Raw genomic sequence first — 16,399 nt, 5'->3', positions numbered from 1 at the left:
GCACCTGATGGCTAATGATAATCCAGATGGTTTGGAATTGTAACTCCATATGCTGCATCATTTAATGCAGCACAGTGCTGAAGTTAACTCTGTGTGGGCTGAGGAAACAAACTTCCTTGTTTATTTTGGAAGCTTTTGTTGGCAAAAAAGAAATTGAAAGAGAAACCCATGGATATGCGACCATTAGGTTAATGGGAAGGCATCCATGCTGGCGTTTTCTCTAAGTCATGGGCAGAGGAGGGTTTGCTCTTCCAGTGACTTGCACTCCTGTTTTGTCTGATGATGCCTTCCCAGGAGCTGTGTGTACCCCTTTGTGTTGTGCTGTTGAAGCCTGAAGCCTGGATATAGCTCTGTGTATAAGTCAGGTGTCCCAGCAGCTCATTGGTACCCACTGACTCTCAGAAATAATAACTTTATAATGCTCCTTTCTATGAGGAGAGGTGGCTGTTCTGCTTCTGCACTACTGGGATCAATCCTAGGTCACGAGATGGCTTTTAGGATGTGATATCTTGCTGTCATTCTTGCAGGTGTCTCTTCTGAGCTATTGCACAGAGTTGGGCCCAATAATCAGGCTGTGCTGACATGCAGAACTATTTCTGCAGCTCTGAGTTCTCCTTTGAAATAGTCACAGCTGGAGCCAGACTAGCATGACTGTTTTCTCCTTAGGGAAAAGTTAATCTGTAAGTTCTAAGGCTTCTTTGTACAGAGAGGTGGCATCATTCCCCTCATGTTATGAGTGGGGAAACTGGAGCAGGCTGGCTCTAATTCAGTGAGGCACTGAAGCACCGTGGGACATATACACATGCTTTCATGTTTGGCTAAACTGGTGCCGTGCAGAGACATCATGATTTGCCCACAGTCTCACAGAGAGCTGAAAATAGGAATCAGGAGTTCTTTGGACAGCTACTGCAGCTATTTGTTTTTGACAGGTTTTCTTCCTGTGCTGCCCAGAGGACGAGCAGCGTTTTTCTTTACAAAACAAAACCAAATGTGCCGTAGTAAATACCGTAATTGCTGCAAAACAGCTTTTGTAGGCTGTGATGGGAGGTGAGGAACTGTTGCTGTAGGTCAGCAGCAGTGTTTGTCTGTGCCAGCTTTTGGGAAGGTTTTTGACTGAGGTGTTGGTGTTGTGAAAACAAATCAGTGCAGGGCCTGGCATGGACAGCCTGGCATCAATTGACTTGGGAAGGGTTTGTGGTGTGTTTTAAGCAGAGATTCCTTTGTCTGCACTGGAAGATGAATGGGTTTCTAGGCAAGGAGGAGAAAGAAACCCTTTTGTTAGAGTCCACTCAGGGCTGATCTTAACAGCTGGTTTGCAATAGTGATTTGATTAGTGGGAGACAGTGATGTTGCCTCTCCAGCCCTTGGAACAATGTGCAGCCCACGTATATATCCAGAGTAAAATGTCAGCCTCCTTTGTGTATTTATGCCACTCATTTGCAGTAAGAACTTGGTAGAACCTGGTGTCATGAGTTTCATACAGCCCATTTCTCTCCTGTTTGAGTCAATTCCTGACAGTGTGTATAGAAAAAAAGTGTTTCTGGTGCATGAACAAGGAACTGTTTCAGTGGGTTTACACCTACAGCCACCTGCAGAAAGAGGCAGCTTGATGCTTTAATAGGGTGACATCAGTTTTCTTCAGTAAGTAGTCAACAAAACGAGTAAACACAGATGCAGTTTCCTCTGTTCCTCTTGCAGCATGCTGTACTTTAATCAACTTTTAGCCTTGGATATAAAAGAATTTAATCTTAATTCAGGGCAATGCGTGTTGTGAAGGCAGGGAGAAGTGGAATTACTAGGTTTCTGTGCCTGAGATTACCTGGGACTGACTGAGAGGGTCTGTTGTAGTTCTTTGTATTGAAAGATGTAGGTAATACACCTCAGGAAAGAGTCACTATGCACACTCTCATTTCATACCTGACATAAAGCTGGGGCAAGATGAATACCTTCTCCTAACGTTAAAAAATAACAAGTAAGCGAAAAAGCTTTTGCTCTTCACATAAGTAGCTGATGATGCTGTTAGAGGACAAATGTTTTTACAGCAGAGGCTTTAATACAGATCATGGATTTAAGCCTTCCTGGTGGCTCGAGGGACCACTTGTGTGGCTGAGCTCTGAAGAGTGCTGCTGAGGCATAGATAGGTGCTAAATAGCGCTGCTTTTGCTTTCAGCTTTGCAAATACTGAGTAGGATCCCCCAACCAATGCTGATCTGTGGAGGTTTGTAGAGTTACTCAACCCCACCAACATGCATCTGCATGGGGTCTTGGCTGCTCTCTGCAGTCTGGCAATGGAAAGGGATCAGGATGCTGAAGGAGCCTTCATTAAGAGGACAGTTGAGTTACCAAGATGTGATGCCTTCATAATTGTTCCTATTGCTTTAAAGCTCTGGTAAATAACAAAATGAGGGAAAGGAGTGGTATTGCTGTAGGGGGAAAAGAAGAAAATCCAAGATAACTGAGAATTGTTCATGCAGAAAGTGAAGAACTAGTTTTTTTCCAGAGCACATAAGCATGTTAGGTGTTTAATTCCCTCCTCAAGGCCAGGCACTTGACTGCCATGTGAAGAAGGGAAGGCAGAAGAGAGTTGAAATAGACTTTTCTATCCCCTCACTTGTTTTCCTGGCTGTTAGAAGATATTTGTGGTCCCAAGGAGACTGTTGTCTTCCACCTTGGGGTGGCACTGTTCATCTTTGCCTGTTCTTAGTGGAAACCACATGCTTGCTCTGCTCCTGGTTACCCAAAGAGCTCTGGAAATTCAACTTGAATAGCCTGGAGAGGCATGGACTTATGTGATGGGAGTTTTCAGCAGTGATACTCACTACAAATCAAGAAGCAAATGAAATACTAAGGACCACCTTACAGCAGGCACTCCGGAGGCTTTCTGAAACTAAATTGCAAAGACCAAGTGGGGATGCTGAGTGAGTGACTGCAGACAAAGCATGAGGCACCCAGGCAATGAAAGAAAGAAATGAAGCTAAACAGAGGTGGAGCACAATAAAAACTCTACTCAGACGCTGCCTGTGGTGAATTCAAACTGAGCTGTGGGGGATCTCACTCTACTCCTTTCTCCTCTTCTTCAAGTGCTTATTTACCCAGGTGGTACATGGATGACATCCAGTAGTTTTAGATCTGTTTAAACAAGTATTAGGAAGGTACTGAGATGATAGCAGGGAGATTAGGTGGTCACTGAGTACCATCAAGTAGATCTGAGCCTACACAAATGCTTCACTGACAACAGAGCGCTTCAGAAGTAAATGTATTTTCTAACTATGTTTTCCCCCTTCCTTAGAATTGAATGTCCACAGAATCTGCATTAAGGCCAGGGAATTAAAAAGAGTTCCCTGAGTGCTCTGCACCCAGTGCTGTCCTGCTGCATCTCACAGCCCTTACTGTGCTTTTACTGTGGCTGTATTGACAACACAGGCACTTTCAGATTATTTATCCTGCCTGTGCTTTTTCATTTAGCTTCTCACAAAGTCCATTACCCTCAATGACACTTCCAATCGGCATTTGAATTTAAGGTGCAATCTAGACCTTGTAAGAAATAGGTTATTTTGTTCTTCTTCAGATGGTTCTGTCTCCTACACGGTGTCACTTGGGCTGATTCATTTATACAACCTGACAAAAATCTCCCAGTCTTTCATGAACAGCTTCTCTATGAATGTCACACTGAATTTGCTTAGTTGAACACTGTCTGTCTACCAATGAACTGGAGAGCAAAGTGCTGAAGTGAAGCCATCCTAAGATGATGTTTCCTTTCCTGCCATATCTGGGGCTTTTTCCTGTATTTCTGTGTGTTGCCCTGTTTGTATATGTGCCTACATTACATTGCATTCTCCTTAACTATCTGTCTGAGCCTGGTGTCCCATTGACACCATATAGTTGTGTGAGCCAGGCCTTCCGGCTGTTTAATTGTATGTGCTGCCTCATTTAAAAAAGACATTGGAATAAAAGGATTAACTTTTCTGGCTATCAGTGTGAACACATTTACATGTATAACCTGCCTTTGACTGCAATAGGGGGAAAAAAATCCCTCCGTGCATCTTAAAAGAGCAAAGAATAAAGTTAGTAATATGGAATGAGTTGTAGAATGTAAAATATCCCAAGTTGGAAGGGACCTACAGGGATCGATGAGTCCAACCCTTGGTCTCACACATCATTCAGGTCCAAGTCCTATGATCTGAAAGCAATATCTAAGTGTTCCTCGAGCTTCAGCAGCTTGGAGTCCCCTGGGGAACCCGTTCTGTGCCTGATCACTGTATTGCAGAACCAGGCTTTTGTTAGATGTTGTTATGAGCTGTATCTGGGGTGTGCTGGGTGAGTGCCAGTCAGCCCATCCACAGCTGGAGGAGTTTCCCTGCTGGGACTTTGCTCATCTCAGCACCTGGAGAAGGAAGCAAGGCTGGGGAAGGGTGGTGTCACACTGCTTTGTAACCAGCCACTTCATTTTGTACATGAGATTATTTGTTTTGATACATAATTACATGGGTTGATACTTTAGCCAGCGACTAATTAATCCTAATTGGATGTAAATTAATTAAGAACAGGGTTTGTCAAATTCAGTTTGTGCTTACCCAACTCTGCTCTTCCCTGGAGCAAAACTGAAGATGTTGGTCCAACTCCAGGATGGCAGTATTGTTTAGTGTGAGTATTGCAGGCTCAAACCCAGCATGGGTACAAGGTTTAGCAGAGGCCCTGGGGTGGATGTTGCACCTTCTTGTTGTTAGAAAGCTGCTGCAGTTTGCAGGTGTTTAGGGGATTCTTTCTTGTGAGATCATAGCTATATAGGAGAAATGGATCAGGACAGATGACTAATATTGAGTGAAGGGAGTCAAGGTGGTTAAAAAGAGAGAAGTGGAAACAATCCCCTTCTATATCTGTTCACTGTATAAGAAGGACTTGTAGATAAGATCTGCCTGTCCAGGAGATACTGGAACCATACAATACCTTATTCTCCCACATACCATTTTTCTCATGGCAATCCTAGTTTATACCTCTGTTTCCTATGAAGTTCAGCTTAGATGATCATATGTGCTAGATGTGGTTCGTATGCAGCCAGAATAGATGCTAAGCCACCACATCTCCAGCAGCCTTGAGATTACATTGACAAGGTGTGAAAGAGAGAATGGAAGAGTAATTATTTTTTCTCTTTCTATAGGGGGGCAGCAAGGGGGCAGCAAGTCTACATGCTGCAGACAGCAGGCATGTATTGCTATAAATCACATATATATATAAGGCTGAGCCTGGGCCTCTTGTCCTTTAGCTGCAGAGATGTCATGCTCATGGGGAGCAGAGCACTTGCTGCGCTGGATGTTTCCTAACCGACATAACATTTTACCTGAAGCTTTTGAACAGAAAACATAAGAAAATAACTTCCATTAAAAGTTTCTAGGACTGTGACCCTTAGTGCTGTCCTGACCTTCGGGCTCTGTAATGGAGCTGCATGCAATGTGTTATCTCAGAAAGCTGTGTTGAGTCAGTTCCTACACATACCTCATAAGCTGGCACCCTCACCCCCTCTGTGCTCTCTTGCCATGCATCTCCACTGGCTGTGCTCTCCTCCCCATCATGTTTGGAGATCTCATTCTGCATTTTACAACAGCCTTCAGCAAATCATGATGGCTGTCAGGTTCTCCAGGCTGGTTAGTCAGCTAAGAACAGCATTTGAAGATCTCATTTTTGACCCAGTGGTTGTAAATACAAGCACAGCAAAACAGAGAGGAGATAGAAAGCCTGGGTAAGTTATGACCTGAGTCACTGAAGTGCACTAAAGAGGTTGAAAGCAAACAAACTGATAAGAAGAGAAAAATGGTTTCAAGTTTTAAATGACTAAATGGATTTAAAATAGGGGAAAAAAAAAAGAATAGAAAGTATTACTGAAGAAAGCAGAGAATAACACACTGATACTTATGGCACCTTGTTCAGCAAACCTTCCCTGCCCTTTAGATTGGTGGAATAAGTAGTTTGGAGTGATCTGGAGAGCTCAGATTTACTGCTGACACAAATCACAAGCCTTGGGAAGAGGGTTTATCAATGACAGCGTTGCTGAAGGTAAGATGGAGATGAGACAAAGATCACGACAAATGCAGGACTTTTCATAGATAATTATTCCTTCCTCTGAACTACTCACTTAACACCATTTATTGTTAACTCCATGTCCTCATCTAATTGCCTTTACAGTTGCCAGCGCAGCTGAGCACTTACTGATAACCTCATTTGTCCCCTCTGCGCCTTCATGTCTGTATCTGCGTGTTGGAGAACGGCAGGAAGAAGTGATGAGCATTTTTATGGAGTTCAGATCTCCTTCTCAGAGTTATGGCAAATCAGTGACACTTCTGTGGTCTCCAGATATGTGGGGTTCTGTTTTTTACTATCTAGGACTCAAATGAGCTTGGAATGATCAGCAAAATAGGTATGACAGGTAAATCAAACCCAACTGTGGATGGGAATATGAGAAGCTGATTGTTTTGAACGGCAAAATACACATTTTCTTTTGGAAATGCCATTGAGCTGCCTTGGGAGAGCTGCTGTTTGGTTACCTTGTGTCCTCATTTGGCTCTTCTCAATAGCTGCAGAATATATCAAGGCCTTGCAAAGACAAGACATTACACCTTGTTAATCCAAAGGCATTGCAGCAGATGGTGATGATAAGTGGGAATGTATTAAGAGAAAACATGCTAAAAGGGGCTATCTTTGAGTAGCACTGCTTGCAAGGCAGAAAGGAGGGTGGTGCAAAGCAGGAAAAGAGTATGAGACCAGATCACAGCTTGCCCCAGGCTACAAAGTACCCGGGTTTCATGAACCTGATGCTCTGCATTGCTGATGAAGACTTTGTGAGCAGCTTCAGCTCTCCCTCACCTTGGTCCTTCCACATGCTCCAGTCCTTGGTGCCTCAGAGTCATGAAATGGCCCAACTAATGGAGAAAAATACGAATGAACAGCAAATACCTTTTAGCAGGGCATTTCTATTCTGGTGTTGGATTGGTCCTTTGATTGTCAGACTGCTACTCAAAACTGCCACCCCTTGATCGAATCATACACTGCTTGTGATTTCACATCTGAGGACATTAGTCCTTGATGTAACACTCCCAAAGCTATGAACTTGCCCTGTAAGGGTCTTCAGCTCTGTGTTCATCAGTTCAGAGCTGGCAGGATTATATGAAAACACGGATATATATCTGCACTTGGGATCTCCCATAGGCTGACTTAAATGGCTGTAGGTTTTGATTGTCAGATTTTGAGCTTGCCAGCTGCGTGGTGACCTGAAATAATCAGGTGGAATGAACTCAGAGGAGCCTGTCTCACTTTGCCGATCAATGCCACTCAGACAGGAAGGAGGGATGGGAGGCTGGGATTGGGTTTGTGAGGTGTTGCATTGTGTCTGTGCCTATGCCAGGAGTTGGACAGCTATCTTGAGTCCCTTTCTGCCACACAGGGGCTCATTACCACCATAGTGTCACTCTGAAATTGTCTCATAGACGAACAAAGGTTTTTTGCTGATTGATGCCTGATTTGCTCTGTGTTTATCAGAACTGAAACAGTAATAAAATTGCTTTCATTTGCACCGGGAGGGACTTGAGATGTAAATTGTTTCATGGTTTCAAGGAACCTTTTTTCATTCTTCCCAGTAATTATGCCCAGGAGGGTAAAAAGCATTTGAATTGCATAAGACACATGCCATTGTACATGACAATTCATATTTTATAAAGCATTTCATAACCCCTACAGGAAAATAATGCTCAGTCTATATTTGTTTAAGTAGAGAAGCAAGCTAAAAGCCAGCTAAAAGGAAGAAAAATGTGGAGTTTTGTGGTGAAATGTGGAAATGTGTAGAGAGAAAGGAGCTAGAATTTATATTTCTTTCTACTGCAAGATCTGGAGAGTTTTGGATTCAGAACAAGATAGGAAAAATGGGAGGCAATGCATGAAGAAATCATTCCATGAGGCAACAGGGACAGTGAATCCAGCTCCAGTCCTTTGCATTTGTGAGCAGTTTCTAATGTTCTTGTGACCCCACAGAAGAGCTGTCATTGCACTTGGAGGTTTGATGCTGCAGATTCAAGGTCTTCAACTTCTCATGCTTTAAACAGGATGGTTTTCTTACATGGCTTTGCTTTGGTGTTTGTTTTGTGAAGATCAGAATGCCTTGATAGGTGAGGAAAGTTTTGCAGATGACCCTGCTGGTGGGGCTGGTTGGGTCATAAAAGCGAGTTCAAGTGAGAAGTCAGATTTGTAACATTGCTTTCTTCAGGGCTGAGTCCCTCTGAGGGCTCTGCAGCTGTGGGAGGGCATCTTCAGCCTGTCAAACAGCAGCACAGCACATCTTTCAGGCCTGATGCCTTTTTAAGTACGTCTGCAAGTAGCTCACCCTCTGGTATGAAGATAGGGATAATGAACAGCAAACAGTCACTCAAGGCAGGCACCTTTGTGCTAGGCTGAGGAGCTGAATGGATTAGATCATTAGATGCTCTTCTGTGCTGCCCCTTGTGCTTGGGACACCCTTACTGCCCTGCCTGCTATGATCTGTTACATGAGATCACACAGAGCATGGTGAGCTCCAGCCACATCCCTGACTGATGTGTCAGCAAGGAGCAAACATCTCCACCAAACAAGTAGCTGCTCTGGGTCAGATGTTCTTAAAGGTGTTTCTTTAGGGCTTTATTTTTCTTATTCTGGCTTTTAGTTGTGTCCCATGGGAGAGCAGAGAAGTAACCTTCAGTCATAAGTCTCTCTTTGCTGCTCCCCTCATTGCGTGTTTTCATCTGCCTCTCTGGGCTGACTGAAGAGCTTCAGTTTCAAGTATGCATCGTATAACAGGACAAGAAAGTGTTTTATTATTAGTTAGGTTGATATTGTGCAATTAGAGACAGAGCAACCGCTGTGGCAGGACAGATGAGATCATTCCTGCTGCCTGATCTGTGCCCTGTCATGAATCAGATCTCTGCCTTCCAGAAAGCTGCAATCTTTCAGGAATATTGAGGCAATGAAACTAATCAAAAGAAGATTTAAAGAAATTTCCTCTGTTTCATAGTGCAAAAGTCCTTGGAAATGCCACGGAGGCTGTTAGAAAAGGTGAAGAAAGTATTTCCTTAGTACTAAAGGACACATAGAGAAAAGAGGCACAGTGCTGTGTCAAAAGTGATGTCAAATAGTTCTCCAAAACTCACTCTTTTTTAACCAAAGTGCTGTGTGTGCTCTGTATGTTGTGTAACTGCTGAGTGGGGAAGGAGCCTTCATGGACATCTGTGATGGCACCCTGCACCAACATGGCATTTGTTGGCAGTTTAAACTATGGAAAAATACAAAGCTGTGGAAATAAGTTGAGCTGTGAGCCTTTTGGGAAAAACACACGATTTTATTGTGTAATTGGACATAAAATCCATTGCTGGAAATATGAAGCTCCAAAAATGTGTGAGGTTGCTCTTAAACTCTCATAAGGCTGCAGCATGATCGTAGAGATTGAGCAAATATGGTCTTAAAAGTTGAATCAGATAAAAGTTACCCCTATGCCTGATTTCTAAGATCTCTGTTCATCATTCCTTGCTAGGACTCTGTTCATGGGAATAACTTAAGCTGTTGTTATGGCTTCCTTTGCAGTTAGAGCCTTGTGCACAGCTATGGTACATCCTGCTAAGCAATGGTAGAGCCCAGAAGCAGAATGTAACTTGCACAGATACAGTACTTCCAAAATGGGGCTCCAACTCACTGTGCACATTTGTGACACTGAAAGAAGCTGTGACTTTGAGAAGGCCTATGAACCCAGATCTTTAATCAGTGTCAATTGGATGCCCAGATCCCTGAGAGGTTTAATTGCTAATAAACCTGGAACGAATGTGCTTGGTTTGGAGGTGGGCAAGAAAGAAACACCAAAAAGACGCAGTCAGGAGGTTGGCAGGGCCAGTAAAGGAGTTGGGATGGGTAGGTTTGGGAGCTGAAGGAACACTGAGGAATGGAGGTTATTTTTCCTTCTAAGTAGAGCTTCCTAAAAGGTTGTTTTTCCCCAAAGATGAGGTGGAGAATATAAACACATCTCATTAAAGTTACACTTTATAAAACACTGATGCTAAGCGTTACCTACCAATTACACTAAGACCAAATTCTGGTGTTAAGCATAAAGACCAGAAGTGTCTGGCCCAAGAGGAGGTTATTTGTTTTGCCTCTGAAACTGTTGTGGCAAAAGGGACTGTTGCAATCAGGGTTAGTGTTTCTACTTGCACTCCAATCCAAACAAACCAGGTTTCAGCAGATGGATAACAACATGTGCAGGAGACAGGAAACAATGAAGCAACTTGGTAAAATGAAGATCACATATTGCGAAACCTCCTGAGTGAAACCATGAAACTCAGCATCTGCCAGCAAAGTGTGCCTAAGGAATTAAAGCACAGAGATAGTTACAAGAATGCAGGACAAAATTCAGACACTGGAGGTCATCAGATAGGTTTGCAGAGATCTCAATCAACCCATCTTTCACATTCGGAGGATGTTGATTAATCTTCTCTCCATCTCATGCTCCTACTCAGCATCCTTCTCACAGCCAACACTGCACCCCTCTCCAAGTATTTTATATCCCAGCAGCAAAGTGGGAGCTGGAGCCTCCACTGCTGGATCACTCAGGTGAATAGGAATAGGTAATCCCAAGTTAATTAATGCAACCTGCAATTGACTGACACTCACTTTCTAACATTTCTTGTGTTCTTGCTATTGCCCAGCTGAGCTGTCTTGAGTCATGTCGTGTTCTTAAGTTTATTACTTGAAATGCAATTGAAATTGCTGAAGCTTGGGAAATCTTGCTTGCCAAGAGCTTTTTTTTATTTAAAAGGACAGAAAAAGAACAAGAAAGGGAGAAGAAAACCCTATAAGCTTAAAAGAAAGCTTAAATAAAACAATGCAGAGAACAAAAGGAGGAGATAATTGGAATTGGAAGGTTTGTGAAAATCTTTTCTATTGGTGTTGTTGGGACTGTACTGAAAGTACATACAGCCATTCCTCCTCAGCATCTTGGCCCTGCTGGGGCTTTAAGCTTCTTGATCCGGGGGTGTTGTTTGTGAATGCACGGCACATCTCACAGCATGGATCTGAGCTGACATGGATCTTGGATGTGCCAATGTCCGATAATTAACGGCATGTGATGGCCTGACTGCATAGGACCTGCTTCTCCTTAAACGTGTGACATGTCAGCAGCAGGGATAGAACATCATCATTACCACAATTGACTTTAACTCAGCTGTCCTCTTAATTGTCACTATTACCAGGAAAATCGACCCCATCCCAGCTCCTGCTGTTCCCTGCCAAAGGAGATCGGTTTGTGTTGTCTCCTGCTGTCCTTGATTTGACAGAAGGTCTCCAAAGTGCAGAGCCTTTCTCTGACCCACCTCCTCTGCCCCAAGCAAACTTCCAACTAAATAGCACTGTGGTACTTTACAAATTGTGTTTAGCTTTTAATGATTTGCTATAACATGCTTGATTAAAAACCCGACTAAATTCCAAACCTAATGAACCTTGAACTTTCACATTAGATACATTAATTATGGTGGTCCCAGTGGCATGCTAGCACAGGAAAGTTATCCTGTCACATTAATATGAAAATGAAGAGTTGCTGTAAGAACTAAATTAAAAGAAATAGACAAATAAGACTCTACTGCTGAAGCAGTTGTGCCTCTGAATTAAGTTACTGTCTTTTGTTTCTCCTTGTTAATTAATCAGATGGCAGCAGCAGAAGCAACATTCCCAAAGGCATTGCTTGAAAAGCCATGGTCTGATGGGAAGCAACAGAAATAACCAATGACTTTGCCATTGGTGCTTAGATGCCATAGCAGTGATGAACGTGAGGTGCAAAGACAGATAGATCAATTTGCTATTCATTAATATTACAATGCGTTGTTCTATTTTGATTCATGTCTTTTCGATTTATGAGGAAACACCAATCAGTGCATACAATCAAATTAATGCAAGGAGGTAAACACGTTGCTGGGTGTCACTGAAGGATGCCAGATGCTGACAGCTCCTCCAGCAACAGAATGCTTTGGGAAACTCAGTGCTGGGTGAAGGTTATCCCACCTGTACCAGTGGGATTCTTTATAGAGGTCAGCTAAGGAGCCCTTTGCCTACATCCTTTCACTATCAGCATGTTATGGGTGGTGTTATGGGTGATATAAGAAGAGAGTTGCCATTTACACTGCCTGCAAATCTGGTCATTGCTGTTTAAAGCACATTGACTTCCTCATGCACAATTTGTCTGTGGATAACAAGTGATGGTGGGTGTTTAGAATCCCATTACAGGTTCATTACAGCACATTCCATATGAAATTGACTACAAATTCCAGTGGAGCCAAGCAAAAGACTGTTAATTAGCTAATTATTGCTCAACATACATTCAAAAGATTCACTCAGTTCCTTGAACTTTCACTCCACACTTCACGCATTTTCTGAATTGAAATTCAGCAGCATAATGGGATACACACATCTCAGCTCTCCCTGTAATCGAGGCTGAACAGATGCCCAACTGCCAAACTAGTCTGCTGAAGTCGAGGGGGGCTTCTGCCTCACCCTTCACTCCTGAGCCTCCTTCAGTCCTTGCCAACCTCTCTTCTCTTCTGGCTTCACCACTGACAAGCAAGGAAATGAAATTTGCATTAGTTTTTCTGTCTGCTGTGGCAGCTCTCTTTATTAAGCAATTGAAAGCACACCAGTCAATGGAGCTCCTCTTGACTTTTGTCTTTGCTTCTCCAAGGCCTCATTCCAGGATAACTTGAATTACTTTTAATCCAAGTTGAACATGTCTTGCTCTTAGGTCGGATTGAGGTGATATAAATCAGTTTTGCCTTGTGGGATAGAACTGTTCTAACCATTGCATCCAAAAGCAAAGTCAGATGAGGATATGAAAGCATTCAGCATTTCTCAGGAGTGCATTTGAACATGTCACATTTTTACTGTTTCTTCATTTTGAGATGTTCCTCCAGCCCAGGGCTGGATACATCCATTGGTGTCCATCTGCACAGCTTTAGTAGTGCTGCAGTGCATGCAGAGTGGGACTGGACCTTGTAAGCACAGACTGTAGCTTGCCCTGTTTAAGGGCTCTGATTACATGGGCTGCATCCTCCATCTGGTTCCTATTGACTTTGTTGGAACTGTGTGGACCAACACTGGTATCAGTGTCTTTGTTCCTTGCACAAGAGCTTTTACTGCTGGCACCTGGAGGTTGCTGGTTGCTATTTCTACTCCCAGTCACATGAGAACCTCCCAGCACTCTGATGTGCTCAGGATCTGCAGCCATTGATGTCCCATTTCTGGGTTACTTTATATGTTTAGTACCCTTCGGTTCTATTTGGTGCCAGGGGCTTTCCCCAATATGCTGGTAGTGCTCAGTGCTAAATACGAGACCTCAAGCAACTCATCTGGAGTGTTTCAGTATGGCAGAGATCTTGCTTTGTCAGACATTGGCCTCATTCAAATGTATGAAGGATTGGGAAGTTGCAGTGATGATAGTGAATTTTCATGTGAGATGTTTGCTGTTTTCACATTCCTGCTTTGGGGGTTCTGTACATAAGGATTTGCTGATTAGATTGCTATTCTCTAGCCTAGATGCTGTAAATATTCACACATTGCCATGGTGAAGACCTGCCTAGTCTGTTTATGCACAAAGGGTGATTTTTTCATTAGATAAATATGTAATTTTTTCCCCCGTGCTTTTGTTTAAAGATATTTCCACTGTATTAACAGAACCCACAACAGCAGAGTCTGTGACTTTATCACTCACATTCGTCTTAACCAAAGAGAAGTTTATTAAGAAGTTGCAACAAATGAGCCCACGCTTATCAGTCTCTCTCTGAATGCAATCAAAGCAGGCGCACAGGATGAACTCAAGGAGCTCTTTAAAGCCCAAAAAGAATGAAGAAAACAAAAATGAGAGATGGGGGAAAAAAAGGGAACTGGAGGAAAATAACAAAACATCAGTCAGGTCCGCAGGGAGGTAGAACTGAGGTCTTTACTGTGAGGGATGAATAGAGCTGAAAGGGGAATTTTCATCTCGGGTTTCTGTAATAACCAATGTTTGTTGAAAGCATGGGAGTGCTGAACTCCGCACCTCCTCCCTAACAACTCAGCACATGTTTTAGCAGGAGGCAGATGGAATAGAGACTGTATTTCTACCTGGAGAACAGGCAAAACCTCACCTGGAACTGCTCCGTGTGCTGGAGGCTCCCAATCAATGCAGGGAGCAGGTGGCTTCCTAGGGACAGACATCTCCTTCCTTCTTTCCTAAGGAGGGCCAACCCTGTACCTGATAACAGCTGCCCAAATGAGTATGGAGCGACCCATAGGGGGTCACTGGGTCCAGCTCCTGGCTCCATGTCCCCAAACCTCCCTAGGGCAGCTCTTGCTGTATAGATGGCAAAGGTGGTGCACACAAAGGGCTGTCACAGTTGTTGGTGACCTGAGACAGTCATTCCTGTTTATAAAGGTAGTGCTGTTACAGTTTCCCACATTTCAGAAGGAGACCGGGGTCCTTCTATGCAGAAAAAAGTAATCCAGTGCTTCATTGACAAGAAAGTGACTGTCACTTCCTCCATAAACCAAATTGTGTCCAAAATGCATTATGTCAAATAGCTAACAGTGTTCTTATGACAAAACGTGTTTCTGTCTAATACCTAGATCATATCTGCCAGCAAAATGAATTCTGTCAAAGTCCCTTGAAGCCCTCTGTCAAATTACAATATTTTTCCCCACCTGAGGACAGATCTCTTATTCTGATGGCAGAATTTATTGGATCTGATCCTTTATAAGCTCTTCTCCCTTCTGAACATCATCATGTTGAAATTCCAAAGCCACATTACAAAGAAATGTATTTCCATCCCTTTTCCCTCCTCTCTGCTGTTGTTGGAGATGTTTAAAAACAAACAAAACATGTTTATATATAAAATCAAAGCAAAAAAAAGAGCATGTTTGGGGCAGAAGGCTTAAAGAAGAAGGATTTTCCTTCCATCAAATAACAATGGTAATAAGGGTGAAATGTGAAATGTATGTATGTGTAAGACTGATGGGCAGAAAATGAGTTATTGGATGGAGGTGACGTTTAGAAAGATAACAAAGAGCTGCCAAATTGTTGCAGGGATGGAATGATCTTTCATTCCCTACAAATGCAAATTCAGTGATGGGCCTCCTACAGAGCCCGCCTCCATTCAGTACCTCCACCTGGTTGTCATATGGATGTCACGGACAATTATATTTCAAATAATCACTGTCAAAACCCAACTCTGCCGTAGTGCTGCTATTCAAATGAACCAGGCTGTCAGTATTTCACCCTAATGGGACTCAGAATCTATAGTGAAGGGTTCAGTTCATGAGTTTATTGGATAAATGTAGAAATGATGCCACTCAAGGAGAGATTTTTAAAAGTTTAGAACATATTTTAGTGTGTTCTGTCTTACTTTCCCCTGACTTCTATTTGTGTGAATGCCATTTTTACCTCAGACAGTTCATACAGGCTTATTCTTCTCCTTGGTGGAACGCAGCTGATAAATGACATTAATTGCCGAAGCATAATGATGCAGTAAATCTGCTTACATACATGTCAGTATTGTTTCTTGAACTTTATTCATTCTGAGAGAACAGAAACAGAGATCACAGGGTTTTTTAGTGAGATGCTGACATACGTGAAGGCTTCGGGTTTGTGTCTTTCATCCATCAGTACTGGAATGAAGGAGTGACTTTGTGCTGGGACGCGGTGAGGAGCAGCAAGATGAGAGGAAGAGGCAGAGCTGGCTGTGTGACCTTGAATGATGGTTGGCTCTGAGTACTTAATGCAAGCAGATTTTTTCCTCCATGCATAGGAACTGTTAGATCATGGCTTGAACTGGTGATGGAGTGCCTGGTGGAGGGATGTGCCTAGCCCAGGGTGCTCCGGCAAACCATAGAATCACCAAGATTGAATACCTCCAGGGCTGGTGAATCCACCACCTCCTTGTCTTGTTAGTGAGGGGCTCAAAAGTGAGCCCAGTATTCATATGGTGCCCAAACATCCCTTCTGTAATTGGTGGAGTGCACAGTTGTGAACTGAGCATCACTGTAGCTGTGCTAGGAATAAGAAGCTCGTATTTTACAGTGGGTGGAGGAACAATATACAGTTATTTAGACAAGCGTGTGATAATTGCAGATAATTATGTTCTGTATTTGTGGATGGATCAAAATACATTATTAAAAAGAGCCCTCTTTGTAATTATACACCTACACATATCAGAGTTTAATAACTGCATTGCAGGAGCTCTGCCAGTGTACACATGGAGCAAAGAGCAGTAAAGTCAGGATACAAATTAAAAGCTAAATGCAAGTACAGCTGAGTCTTTGATAGCAGGAGAGCTACACAAAGTGGTACTTTGGCTTATGCTGCCTTTTTCTTCTCAGA

Source organism: Coturnix japonica, chromosome 17, assembly GCF_054131305.1.
Source record: "Coturnix japonica strain WE chromosome 17, WE-NBRP24, whole genome shotgun sequence".
Classification (NCBI taxonomy): Eukaryota; Metazoa; Chordata; class Aves; order Galliformes; family Phasianidae; genus Coturnix; species Coturnix japonica.
Note: the sequence above shows the minus strand (reverse complement) of the source record.